Source organism: Desmodus rotundus, chromosome 9 (assembly GCF_022682495.2).
Source record: "Desmodus rotundus isolate HL8 chromosome 9, HLdesRot8A.1, whole genome shotgun sequence".
NCBI lineage: Eukaryota > Metazoa > Chordata > Mammalia > Chiroptera > Phyllostomidae > Desmodus > Desmodus rotundus.
Genome location: NC_071395.1, coordinates 106067535 through 106081194, shown reverse-complemented (window position 1 = coordinate 106081194; position 13660 = coordinate 106067535). Strand labels below are relative to the sequence as shown.

The following is a 13660-nucleotide window of genomic DNA, read 5'->3' as shown; positions in this document are numbered from 1 at the left end:
GACTGTACCCTCTAAACTCAGCAAAACGTACAGTATTTTTAGTATCACGAGTGCATCCATGATGATAGGTGAAGCTGGCGTCAAAGGAAGAATTACTCTTCGGGAAGGCTGGGAGACATTTTGAAAAACTTGAATGACAAAACCTTTGTGTGTTTGATGTTCAAGGCAACAGAACAACACAGACATAAGCAAGGATTTCTCAAGAGATTATGTAGCTTGCCTTTATGACTGTCTATACCTGAATCATCCAAATCAGCTGTTACCAGTCCCCAGTACACATCGCCCCTCAATGATGGGACAGATTCCACAGTCTCTAAACACATAAAATTACGCCTGATCAGCAGAGTTCAGAGGCTGCCCATACTGACAGCCCACAATGAGTTGCCTCCCTCCTATCTTTTAACGATTACAAGTCTCCCTAGGACACCTCTCCGACTGGAGCCAAACAGAAAACCACAGGCCAAAGCTTGAGTAGGGGATGCGGGGTGGGGGGCTGTCACCAAACGAAATAAGAAAAAACAGTAATTCTGCACGAGATGAATCCAAATAACGCGTCCCCGCGCATGACCTGTCACTTAATCCTCACCTCCTAACGAGGTATTTAGATTCACCTGCTCCGTTTCCTGTCCACTCGGTGAGCCCAGGCACACCTACCTCCTTAAGTAGGGACTAAAAGGGGAAAATCCTCAAGTTGGGACCCCCTTTAAGGAGCCCCCCCCCAAATTCTTCGGACATCCCAATAACCTTCAGTTCCTCCGCATACCCCTTAAGTGGGGGAAGGGATCGGGGCTTCTAAAAGGGAGTGAACCTCCAGTTCTTCTGTCTACAAGAGGGATATCCAAAGAGGGGTGTCCAAAGAGGGGTGAACCCACATTTCCTTCCAGAGACCCAAGATCCCTGCCAATTCCTTTGACAAGCGAGGGGGCTGTCAGAGGAATTTCCCGTGCCCCTCGGGGGCCGTTTCCTGCCGCGCTGTACCTCCAGCCCCCGCTCACCTCCAGCCGCCAGCGGGGCCACTACCACGGCAGTCGCGGCAGACCGAGCCCGCAGTCTCCCCAGCTCGGGGCTGCAGCGCCTGGACGTGCCTGCGTCAGCAAAGCCCCGCCCCCGCGCCGCCGCAGGACTCCGCCCCCAAGATAACCTCATCGAAGTCGGCCAATAGGGTGCGGCGTCCTTCAGCTGCCGCAGTGTGTTTACGCCATCTTGCCCGCCCTGCGGGGGCCGCGGGCGGGGGCGGAGGGCTGGGTGGGGCCGCCAGTGCAGGTACTCGAGGTCTTGGGTCCGCGAACCCTTCAGACTCTTTTCTCGAACACTAATACTCCGGGCTAGGCTGACTGCTTTCTTTATTGTCCTACCCAAAGGATCAGGCCGCAACTGTTTCTTCTCGAGGGAAGTAGCCTGAAGGAAGGGGAGAAAGCATTTCTATGAAAGGACCCGAGAGCCGGAGGGGAGCTTGCAAGCGCAGCCGGCGCTCACATGCACTTTTGTCTTTAGTTTACAGAACAGAAGATTTGAGCTCTAGAGTGCGGAGCGGCTTGCGAAAGGCGGGAGTGCCTGCAGTAGAGCCCTGAACGGGGGCTCCTCCCTTAACTACGGAAAACTCCCCTTCGCAAAGATACTTGGTTTAGTCCCTCCAGCAGCTGGACAGGGTCTGTTTTTCCTCAATTAACGATGGCGGGGGCGGGGGGGGGGGGGGAATGCCAAAACCGTGATTTGTATCTTGTTTGGTTGATGCCTGCGGGCTCATTTGACCACATCAGGGTTTTCTATTCCTCAAAATTTTTAAAAGAATAACTCCCCCCCCAAACTAAGAAGTGATGCCCACCCGTTTTTATAAAAATGACGTTCTCGAGTAATTGGTCTTGATTCCTTCTTCTTGGCCTTTTAAAGGGGAGTAGGGAATCCCTTGTCATTGGTAATAACTCAAACCATATCAGGAAAAACTCGGAAAACCGGTTATTCCGTCTCCGTGGGTGGTGGAACCCTGTTGAGATTCAAGTGTAACGAGGGAGACGTTTCACATAACTACCCGGTGCTAAGTTTGTCTACCTGACAATGACGTCATCGACCCTGCTTTACCAGCCTAAACGAAATAAGGAAGGGCAGAAAGACACATTTTGTTTCATTTCTCTAGTTCACATTGAGAGTGAAAATAGAATTTAGCTGCGTTACGATTGGGTTGAGAAGTAGCACCTTGGAGAGCCCCAGATCCTCCCGTTCACTGGTGAACTTAAATGCTCCCTTGTTCTCTCAACTTGCCCAGCGAGGTAGAGAGTCCCACATTGGAAAGCCTGTCAAGTTTCAGAAAACTATTAGGCAATGACGGTCATTTCCTTTCTGTGACCTTTAAAAAACGAACAAACAAAAACCATCTTTTTAAACCTCAGCGTCAGCTGCATGCCAACCACCAATTTTTCATACTCCACCTTTAAGACACCCTTTCCTCTGGACTCAGCTTAATTCCCTTGAACTCTCTTTTTCTCATGGCTTCCTTGAAAGTATACCCTCCAGAGCTCCTTCTCTGTCTCCTTTCATCTCCGGCCCTCAGTGTTTCTCCAGTGTTCTAGTTCTGTTCCCTCCACCATCTCTTCCTCAGCAGCCCTGCGTGTTTTCAGGTGTAAATGTCTATGTGTGGGACTCGTACCTAGTTTTTCCATCCACCTCTCTTTTCCGAGGCTCAGAGATAGAGTTTCCAGCTGCTGGAATAACGTCATTCAGGCAACAAATGCTTGCTGAGGCCCTAATATGGGGCAGACGTCCTAGGTGCTGGGGATAAGAAAATGAAACACATTTCCTGTCTTAAAGAAGCTCAAGTGCAGTGAGAAGTAAAGTCCTAATAATTGAGAGAGACAGAGACAGATAGATATTGTAGATACATAGAGACCAGAGGTATGAGTGCAATGGCTAGTATTTACTTTTAACCATTATTTCCTTTCCTTTACTTTATGAACCACACACTTTTCTACATGCTGCATAAACAGGATCCCATGTAACCCTCACAACAGTATTGGGAGGCAAATACTACTATCATCACCATTTAACAAATGACACGGTGATGGTGAAACGGACGCACAAAAATCTTCCCAAAGCCACTCAGCTACTCCATGGCCGATCAGGGACACCCGGTCGGCTTGTCGTCGTTTCTGCCCCCGCGTGTACTGCACAGGCTTGCCCGTGGTGAGAGTGCTGTCTCTGAGCCCGCCCTCAATTCAAATCCTGGTCTGCCACTTAGTATCCGTAACCGTAGAACTCTGTAAGCCCCCATTTCCTCATCCGTAAAATGGAGTTAATAATAGTACTGACTTCATAGGGTTATTTTGAGAAGTCAAAGGAACCTAGCACATTCTTGACACTGTCTGCATTTTTAAAATGTTTGCTGTCATTTTCATGGTCATTCTTACCGTTGTTGCTGACATACAAAAAATACTGTAGAATGGAGCTGGGGATGTCAGAAAAGCTTGCATTGAGGGGATGATAAGAGAGCAGGGTTTTGAAGGATTAGAGCTCTCATTAAATAAAAGCTGTCCCTTCCCCTGAGATCCTTAATCCTGCTAATGGCATCGTTGTTCTTTGCAATCACCCAGGGTCCAAGCTTACGCCATCCTTAATTCCACTTTTTTCGTTTCTTTCCACATTTAGTTGCCATGGCATGCTATGGGTCCTGCATTTATTTCTTGCCTTTACCCCCTTCACTCTTTTTTCTTTTAACTGCCAATAACCTAGTACAGGTTCAGTTGCCTCTCTCAGATAACTGAAGAAGTAGCCTGTGGGAGGCAGCATGGTGTGCAGTAGACCACAGCTTTTGTACTGGGTGTGAATCTCAGTCCCTCCATTTACTCCATCTGATGTCAAATGTAGGAGAAATAAATCTCAGCTCTAACAGCTGCATGGTGTGTGAACTTGATCAAGTCAGTTCACTTCCTTGAGCTTCGTTTTCCTCGTTGGGAATCTCATGAGATTTTTTGGTTTCTTTTTTTATAAAACACAGTGCTTTCTACATGACTTTTCGGGTCCAAACTATAAACTCCTTTTCTTCCCTAGCATTGGGCCTACTCATTCAATAGTAAGTACTGCTTCTTGAATGAATGCGTGAACGGATAGATGACCATGAAAGAAGTGGGCCTTCTAATAAAAATCTGCTACCAACAAGAGAACACAGGTGTCACGCAAAAAGGAGTATGATCTCATCCTGCCTCGTCTCTGTTCCCTTTGTCTTATGAACTTCATTATCTGTGCGGAGGAGAGCTCAGGCAGATGCTTGTATCCCGGTAACACAGATGTGAAGGACAGCTGGGAAAGGTTCAGAACAGAAGCTAGAATCAGAAAATGTCTGTGGAGTCGGTGAGAACTGCGGGATCATCAGCCTCAAAAAAACAATAGTGCTGTGTCTGTATTCCTTTTACAGTTCTCAACTCTATTCTACATCGAAGCATACCTGTGAGGGGAAATGCTCTTCAAATTCAATGAAGTGTACTTTTATTAAGAAATCCAAAATCCTCAAAAACCCAACATTCCCTTTAACAAATATCTATTAAGTGCATACTTTATACCAGGCCTAATGCTAGAAACTGGAAATGCACAGATGAACAGGAGCTCAGAGTCTATTGAGGAGTCAGTCAAACAACTAACTGTAATATATAGTATGTAATACAGCAGCGATTGGAACAGAAGTCTATGGAAGCCCAGAGAAGAGCATGATGAATCCTGTCTGGCCTTGGGAAAGGCTTTAAAAAGACATGACATTTACCCCCCAGTTGGTGTGGCTCAGTGGATTGAGCGCCAGCCTGTGAACCTAAGGGTTGCCAGTTTGATTCCTAGTCAGGGCATGTGCCTGGGTTGCAGGCCAGGTTCCCAGTTGGCGGCTAGTGAGAGGCAACCAATTGATGTATCTCTAGTACATCAGATGTTTTCTTCCCTCTCTCCCTCCCTTCCCCACTCTCTAAAAAATAAATAAAATCTTAAAAATATTTTTTTAAAAAAGACATGACATTTGAGATGGGTATAGGTAGGTAGATACAGATATTTTTTTGTTTTAAGGGTTTTTTTTTTAGATTTTATTTAAAGTGTCAGGCTGTATTTTTTAAGAAATAATTCTAATTTCAAAAAAGTTCTTCAGAGCAGGTAAGCAGTTCATTTAAATTATTTCTCCTACTTGTTATTAACAAGGAGACTACAAAAGAAGAGAAAATAAAGAATTATGCTTCCCAGAGCTCTTCTGCACACCTGCTCACTCCTTTGGGCCAATTCCACCCCGTGGAAAGACCTGAAATGCTGCAACAGGCCCTCGAACCAATCCCAGGCCATGAGTATCAGCATGGATGGGAAAACCCAAGACTTGAAGGTGCCAGAGACACGAAAACTCAGCAGCAGAATAGACAGTAGGGACAGGCCTGGCCCTGCCCCTCCTCCACACAGTTCTGAGGACTTGGGCTCAGCCTGCTGCTTGGCCAAGGTTAGACAAATCAAAGCAACTCCCCTCAGGAAGAAGTCAGTTCCTGACTCTCCACAGTGTCTCTTCGGGGGGCCAATGCCAGCCCCCTAGGCTCCCTGAACAGGTGAAGGCTGGCACCCTTAAAGCAGGCCATTGGGCCTTCCAGGCTCCAGGACCAGCGTGCCACGCTCCTGCCGTTGGATCTTTTGGTGCTCCCAGAAGTGACGCTTCTGAACAAAGCTCCTTTCACCCTTGGTGCAGCTGTAGGGCTGCTCGCCCGTGTGGATGCGCTGGTGCTGCACCAGACCCGACAGCTGGCTGAAGCTCTTGCCACAGTAACCACAGATGAGGGAACTGACTTTTCCTCCAGGGCATGTGGCTGGGCAGAGCAACCAGTTCGTTGGGCAAGAACCTCTCCTGGACACAATGGCCACCACTGGTACCCTCCTGCAAGTGGCAGTGCTGGTGGGTCACCTGGCTCACCCTGAAGCTGAAGTTTCTCATGCACACCTCACACTGATGCTGTCTTGTCGTCTTGGACTGGGGCTTCAGCTGTGGCCTGTGCCTAAGGCTGTCCTCTAGCTCTGAGGCAGAGAAAGACTCCCACCCTGAGTGGGTCCACAAATAGGTGGCCAGCTGCTTCTCACTGCAGAAGCTGATCTTGCACTCCGAATGTTCTTCGTAGGAAATGGAGGTATCCTTTTACAGCTTCAGGCCCTGCCCACATTCCTGACCCAGTTGCACCTGCCTATTAAATTTCTGCTTGGGTCGGGGGCAGCCCAGAGTTCTGTCACATCCAGGGTCTCTGCTGCCCTCAGTGGGTTCCTCTACATTAGCGTCCCTGGGATCTGATTCCAGGAGGACAGAACCGCCCTGACTATCCCAAAGCTCAGTCTGCTGCAGGGTCAGAAAAGCCTGCTCTTTTGCAATGCCCAAGAACTCTCCAGGAAGATCCTCAGAACGTTCCTGTAGGCAGACACCAACAAAGCCTTCCTCCTTCAAGTCATCCAGCATCTTTGACCCAACTCTGCTTCTCCTTCTGGCTAGCCAAGGACCTTCAGAGAGACCAGAGTCTCATAGTTGCTCGTCATCACATTTCTGTAAATCTCCTCTGCCAGTCCTCCAGATTGTCCTACTCCTGCTCTGAAAAACAGGCTCCATCATTTTTGAGTGACCGGGACACCTTGGGGGGCCTCCCCTGTGCTGTTTGGGGGCAGCTGCAGGACTCAGAAGTTTCTGTTCTTCAGCAGGTTCTCCCAAGTTCTCTAGCCACTCTGCAGCAGGCTCCCCAGCACAGCCCACTTGCCTTCCAGCTGGTTTCCAAACTCCAAGGTCGTCTTCTTGAGGTTAGCCAAATTCTTCTCAGCTGTCCCCGTGTGTCTCTCCAGGCTCTGTAGCTAGGCAGCTTGGGACTCCGTCTTCTTCTCCATGCCCTGAATGGTGGCCACCACTCTGAGGAGTGAGTCTCTGTGGTCTGAAAACAGGAGCTTTTCTCAGTTGCTTGTGGGGGCAACATGGAAGGAGTCAAAGGCGTGGAGGCGCTTCCTCCTGTGCTGAGCCAGTGCAGATTCCGCTGTGGCTCCTGGTCGCCTGTCAATAGCAGGGCCCTGCCTGATGCCCTTCTGACTGCCTTGAAGGCATAGTTTTATAAAAGAATACGATTTCAGAAGTCAAACATAAATCATTCTTATAAAATGCAAAGTAAGCCCTGGCCAGGTAGCTCAATTGGTTAGAGCATCGTCCCAATACGCCAAGGTTGAGGGTTCAATCCCTAACCACAAATTGATATTTCTGTTTCTCTCTCAAATCAATGAATAAAAAAAAATTTTTAAGGCAAAATAGATGTAGGAGACAATATTCCTACTGAAATGGGAAAAATAATAACAGAACTAGAAATTTCCAATGAAACAACTAGGAAATAAGTATTTATTTTCTAATGTTGGGGCATTATTTGAGGTTTGTCCATGATCTTCCCTTATACTTTTAATATTTGCCTTCTGGCGTCCATTGTTTGGGATGAGAAGTCAGCCATTTATCTTACTGTGGTTTTCTTGTATGTGATGAATCACGAATGACTCATTTCAAGATTTTTCTGTTTCTTTTCATAGTTTTATGTCAGTGTGTCTAGGAATGAATTTCTGAGTTTTGAGATGGGTATTGAAGGATGAATAGAAGTTTGTTCACAGGAGGAGACAGAAACAGTACAAATATTAGACTAAAATCGGATTTTCTTTTCATCATAGTCAGCATATATACTAACTTAGCCCAAAGCTAATTAAAATGTTTTGATCCAGAATAATCAGGCATTTATGTTGATTTCATCTATAGCTACCTATATGCTTCGGTAGGAAAGAAAGGAAATAGAGAAGGAAGGAAGAAGAGAAAAAGGATCTTCTGTGCTCCATCTTTCTGTCACTTGAACAAATACAGCACATGTTCAACAAGATCAAGTATAAGATGCCGTTGACCACATGGTCCTAGAAGACATGAGCAATTTCTTGTGAGGACTAGCCAGCACTGTAATTCTGGGTGTCTGAATGGAGCTATTTCTCAGCATCTGTAAAGATGTCTAAGCAATAGTACAAAAATTAGTATTTTACTACCAAGACAAAGCAGAAACAGAGGCACGGATTATAAAAATTATAAAAATTTTTATGAAATTATAAAAAGTGTCATTTTAGTGAAATGATTAAAATAAATGTTTTTCCTACTTTTTCAGTTTGACTGAATACACAGCAATTGTCAAAATTTCCACAAATGAAGGGTCAGCTCATATTTACCCATCCAATTTAGATTCCTAGATGGGGCCTACAGAAGAGCGTGAAAGTTAAACCAAGTGTTTTGAAATATGTTGCTCAAGTGCCCTTTTTTTCCTTATGCTTCCTATGTTAGTTTCATAGGGCTGTTGCACAAATACCATAAATGGGGTGGCTTAAAACAACAGAAATTTATTCTCTTAGAGATCTGGAGGCTAGAACTCTGAAATCAAGATGTCCACAGGACCATGATATTTCCAAGGAATGTCTGGGGAAGGATCCTTCCTTCCCTCTTCCTAGCTTCTGGTGGTTTCCTACAATCCTTAGCTTTCCTTGGCTTCAGGCTGTGTCACTCCGATTACTGTCTCTCTCACAAGGCATTCCTCCCTCTCTTTGTCTGTATCTATGTCCAAACTTTTCTCTTCATATAAGGGCACCAGTCATTGAATCAGGGCCCACCTTAATCCAGTATGACTTCATCTTAAATTGTTTACATCTGCAAATACACTATTTCCAAATAAGGTCATATTCACATGTTCCAGGTGGACATGAATTTTGGGAAAATGTTTTCAACCCAGTACATTTCCCTTACCAATTTTGGGAAGGAAATTTTGTTTTGCATAATTTTTCAACTGTTCACCTGCAAGGAGTTGGCAACAACCACTAAAATTGTTATTTAAAATTTTACTTCCTCTTGTCTGAAATCTCTGAGATGCCAGTAGCTCAGTTCAATGATTGTCTAATCGAATTATTTTTTGTTTTTCCCTTTTATGTGAAAAGGAACTCTGGTTCTTAAACTGTTCTTCCACGGACCTACTTTGAGTGTTGGATGAGAGCTCTCCTGCCACGACCTATGGGTGACCTGTAACCACTTTGACTGGCCGTCATTCTCCAAGCGTTGATTTGCATTTTGTATTCATAGAGTTAGTTTCTTCTGCAGTTTCAGCCTGAGTTCCTCTAAATAACACCTTGTTTTTACTTTCAAAGGCTGCCAATGTTTAAAATAAAAGTCTTTTGGTAAAAAGCAAAATTCTCTTCATAACAGATTTTGAGGCTTCCTTTGGAGTTCAAAGAATGTCAGCTTCCTTAGCTCTGTTAATGATTACATCTATAAGTAGATAGGAATGAGTCTAAGGCATGTGACACTTTCTGCAACCCTCAAGGTTCTTGTGACCAACACATGAGGCAAAGAGCCTTTAACTCCAGGAAGTTAAGAAAGCCATGAAAGAGGCTTCTTTAAAGAAATAAAATTTAGAAAACATGAGGAAGGTTGAGATGGGAAGAAGGGACGGAATGATTGACACAGGGCAGAGAGGCCTCTCTGAGACATTAGACCTAAAGTATTTGCCCAAGGGAAAAAAAAAAAAGAAACTAGTTCGAGAAGTGTTCTGAAGTACAGAATCCGGCAAATGTTTCTGTATTGGGTTTCTGGTGACGTAGAGAAAGGAGGCTGTACTTGGAGTGAAGAAATACATTGGAAAATTCCAGTAGAAAGAACCTGGTTGATTCAGTAGTCAAGGGATAGATCTAACTTGAACTGTTGTTATTTCCACTGCCTAGCTTAGTGCCTGGCATTCAGATGTGCTTCATAAATATTTTCGAAAGGAAGAAAACAAAGCTGGAAATGTAGTTTCTTAACTTGGGACAAACTGATGTGGGCTCTTTGTAACCATGTACTTATATAAGGCTGGAGATTGCTATGCCTTATAGTTGACTTGTTTTTGTTTTATAAAAAAGCTACTGGGCTGATGTGGTCTCTTAAGGAGGGAGCTGTGGGGAAGGGTGTCTGCAGGAAATGGGTGGGAAGAATGTATAAGGACATGGTCTTCGGAGAAGAAAAAATTTTTAGGGGAAGTAAGAAGTTATCTGAAAGAAAACCTTCAGTTGGATATTGTCTTGAGCCCTATTTGAATTGTTTCTTTTTGCTTGGAGTTTTAGAAACTCTGAATACAGATGAACAATTATTTCTATTTAAAAATATAATTTGGGACCAAAAAATCTTCTGGTAATATGTATAGCCATTGCTAACACTATATTTGAGTAGAAATGTGAGGTAAGTAAGTTTTAGAGGCTTTCCAATCAACTTTTACATGCCTCTGTTCAATTCTTCCTTTTAAATCCTCGCCTGAGGATATGTTTATTATTTTAGAGGGGAAAGGAGGGCGGGGGAGAGAGAGGGAGAGAGAGAAAGAGAAACATTGATCAGTTGCCTCCCTTTAGCGCTCCTACCTGGGGATCCAACCCATAACCTAGGTAGCTGCCCTTACCAGGGTCGGAGCTGCAACCTTTTGCTGTACAGGATGACGCTCCAACCCACTGAGCAACTCTGCCAGGGCTCTCCAATTCTTTAATTCAACACAAAGTTTGGGGCTTGATATGACCTAGGCCGAGGTATAAGAAATTGGACAAGGATCCTAACTTTAAGGAACTTGGAATCTATGACGCAATAAGGATTTTATCAGCAATGTATGGATAGTGCTTGGATAAAGGCATCACTAGCTATGCTTGGAAACCTTTAGTGCGAAGATTAAATTTGAGTTGAGTCTTAAAGGATGAGAAGGGTCTGCCTGTTCACTATGAACCTGGTCTGTTCTTTGCCTGCTTTGCACACTGGGAGTGATTCTACCACCTCTCTGCAAAATCGTTTCTTTCAAGACTGAGTCAAAGATCAGTCTTTTAATAATGACAACACTATATATCAAATTTTATGGGATATCACTAAAGTTACACTGAGTGAATGAGAAAAGTAATCATAGGTTTAAATGTGTTCATTAAACAAGAAAGAATTAAGGTAAATTATTATTATTATTATTTTAAAGATTTTACTTATTTTTAGAGAGAGGGGAAGAGAGGGAGAAAGAGAAGGAGAGAAACATCAGTGTGTGGTTGCCTGTCTTGCACCCCCTACTGGGGACCTGGCCAGCAACCCAGGCATGTGCCCTGACTGGGAATCAAACTGGTGACCCTTTGGTTTGCAGGCTGGCACTCAATCCATTGAGCCACACCAACCAGGGTGAATTAAAGTAAATTAAAAAAGCATGACTCAACATGTTTTAAAAACACAACAAAATAAACCCAAATAAGACAAAAAGAATTAGTAAAGTCAAAATAGCTTAAAGGATAACAAAAATAATAGCTAGTTCTTTTTGAATATTAATAAAAATAGAAAAACATCTGGTAAAGTGAGAGACTACAAATATAATAATAATGAGAATTGGTTTTAACTACAGATACAGAAGAAATGTTAAACATAAAATACTATATAGTCATAAATATAAATGTTAATATATTTTTAAAAATATTAATAGATTGATTTTACTTAAAAATTATAATTGAACAAAACTGACTTAGTTTTACATGTTTTCATGTTTGTTAGATTCATACATGTTTCATTTTTTGAGCAATTTAAATTGTATTTTTAAGTTGATTTGAGAGAGAGAGAGAGACAAAGGAAGAGGGGAAGAGAGAGAGAGAGGGAGGGAGAGAGAGAGAAAGGAGAGGTTTGTTGTTCCGCTTATTTATGCATTCATCGGTTGATTCTTGCATGTGCCCTGACCTGGGATTAAACCTGAAACCTTGATGTATCAGGACAACATACTAACTAACTGAGCTACCTGGCCAGAGCAGGATTGTATTTTAATTCCAGTTTCCATGTGTTCACTCTAACCATAGAGAAATAGGATTGATTTTTGAGTGCTTATTGTGTATCCTTTAACTTTGCTGAACTCATATATTTATTCTAGAGTTTTTGGTAAATACATTCCTTGGGATTTTTTAAAAAGATTTTATTTATTTATTTTTAAAGAGGGGAAGGGAGGGAGAAAAAGAGGGACAGAAACATCAATGTGTGGTTGCCTCTCACGTGCCCCGCTCCGGGGACCTGACCCACAACCCAGGCATGTGCCTTGACTGGGAATCGAGCTGGTGGCCTTTTGGTTCTCAGGCCGGCATTCAGTCCACTGAGCCACATGAGCCAGGGATTTTTTACATAGACCATCATGACACCTGCACAAAGTCAGAGTTGGATTTTTTTTTTCTTTTCCAAACTGTATGCCTTTTTTTTTTTTTCCTTTTCTTACCTTATTGTGCTGGCTAGTTCTTCCAGTACTATGTTGAATAAGAGTGATAAGAGCAGACATGCCTGACTTATTTCCAATCTTAGGAAGAAAGACTCCAGTCTTTCACTTTAAATATGATACTAGCTAGGCAGATATTTTTATCAAGTCGAGGAAATTCCCCGCTATTTCTGGTTTTCTGAGAGGTTTTTTTGTTTGTTTGTTTGTTTGTTTGTTTTTTATCATGAATCAGTATTGAATTTTGTAAAAGACACTTTCTGAATCAATTGGTGCAATCTATTTTTCTCTGCTTCATTTATATGGTGAGTTACACTGACTGAATTTTGAATGCTGAATTAGCCTTGCAACCCTAGAATAAACACCACTTAGCCATTATATAATTCTTTTTTACATATCGCTGAATTCTATTTGCTATTGTTAAGGATTTTTGGATGTATTTTCATGAAGGATATTGGTCTGTACTTTTCTTTTTTTGTACTTTCTGTCTGGTTTTGATGTCGGGATAATACTGGTCTCATAAAATGGGTAGGAAAGAGATCCAAACTCTTGTTTTCTGGAAAAGATTGTGTGGACTTGGTGTTAATTCTTCTTTAAATGTTTGACAGAATTCTCCATGAAAACCATCTGGACATGGAAGTTTCTTTTTTTTGAGATTTTTAAATTACAGATTAAATGTCCTTAAGATTTATAGAGCTATCCAAACTATTTCTTTCATATTGGGTGAGTTATGGTAGTTTGTGCTGTTCAAGGAATTGGATTATGAAATATATACTTAGTCTCAAAATACTACCCTACAAAATAGTTATGGATGAGAAAGGGGAAAAGAGTAATTTTACACTGGAGAGGTCTGATACCTTAACCAACTGATCAAGGTTAACATCACTAGCAATGGGCAAGTCAAAATCAGGTACCACCTGATAGAGGACAATGAGAAGAACAGAGCATCCCTTTTGTGCTACTCCTCCCAAAGACAAATATCTTAAATCCAACCACAAGGAAATATCAGACAAGCCCAAACTTAGCAACATTCTAATCATTGTTCTTTAATCTTCAAAAATGTCAAAGTTATGAAAGTAAAGGAAACAACGAAGTAGCATTCCCTTGAATGAAGGAGACTAAAGAGAGGCACCAGCTACGTTCGAGAGGTGGTCTCAGATTGGATCATTAAACTCTAAGGATAATTTCAGGACAAATGATGAAATTTGATAGGCTGCTGGGAAGCAGATGGTGGTATGTGTCAATGTTAATTTTCTGATTTTGATCATTGTACTAGGTTCTATACCCGAATGTTCTTGTTTGTAGAAAATACATAATATTTGGGGGTTTTGAGACATCAGGTTGTCAATTTACTTTCAGATGGTTCAGAAAAAAAAATATTTTTGACTTAAAAAAACTTT

At 42.8% G+C, this 13660-nt stretch overlaps 1 protein-coding gene and 1 pseudogene across 5 annotated transcripts in view; both read right to left on the bottom strand.

Moving 5' to 3' along the window:
• The window catches only part of ATP6V0A1 (ATPase H+ transporting V0 subunit a1), a 51090-nt gene extending 49968 nt beyond the window's left edge, over nucleotides 1-1122 (bottom strand). For all 5 annotated transcript variants that reach the window (XM_053911915.1, XM_053911916.1, XM_053911919.1 and 2 more), the window contains exon 1: nucleotides 996-1122. The gene's annotated coding sequence lies outside the window, so the exon portion shown is untranslated. The remainder of the gene's footprint in view (nucleotides 1-995) is intronic.
• A 4449-nt stretch (nucleotides 1123-5571) lies between these two features.
• On the bottom strand, nucleotides 5572-7439 carry LOC112298861 (zinc finger protein 212 pseudogene; annotated as a pseudogene).
• Between the last annotated feature and the right edge of the window lie 6221 nt (nucleotides 7440-13660).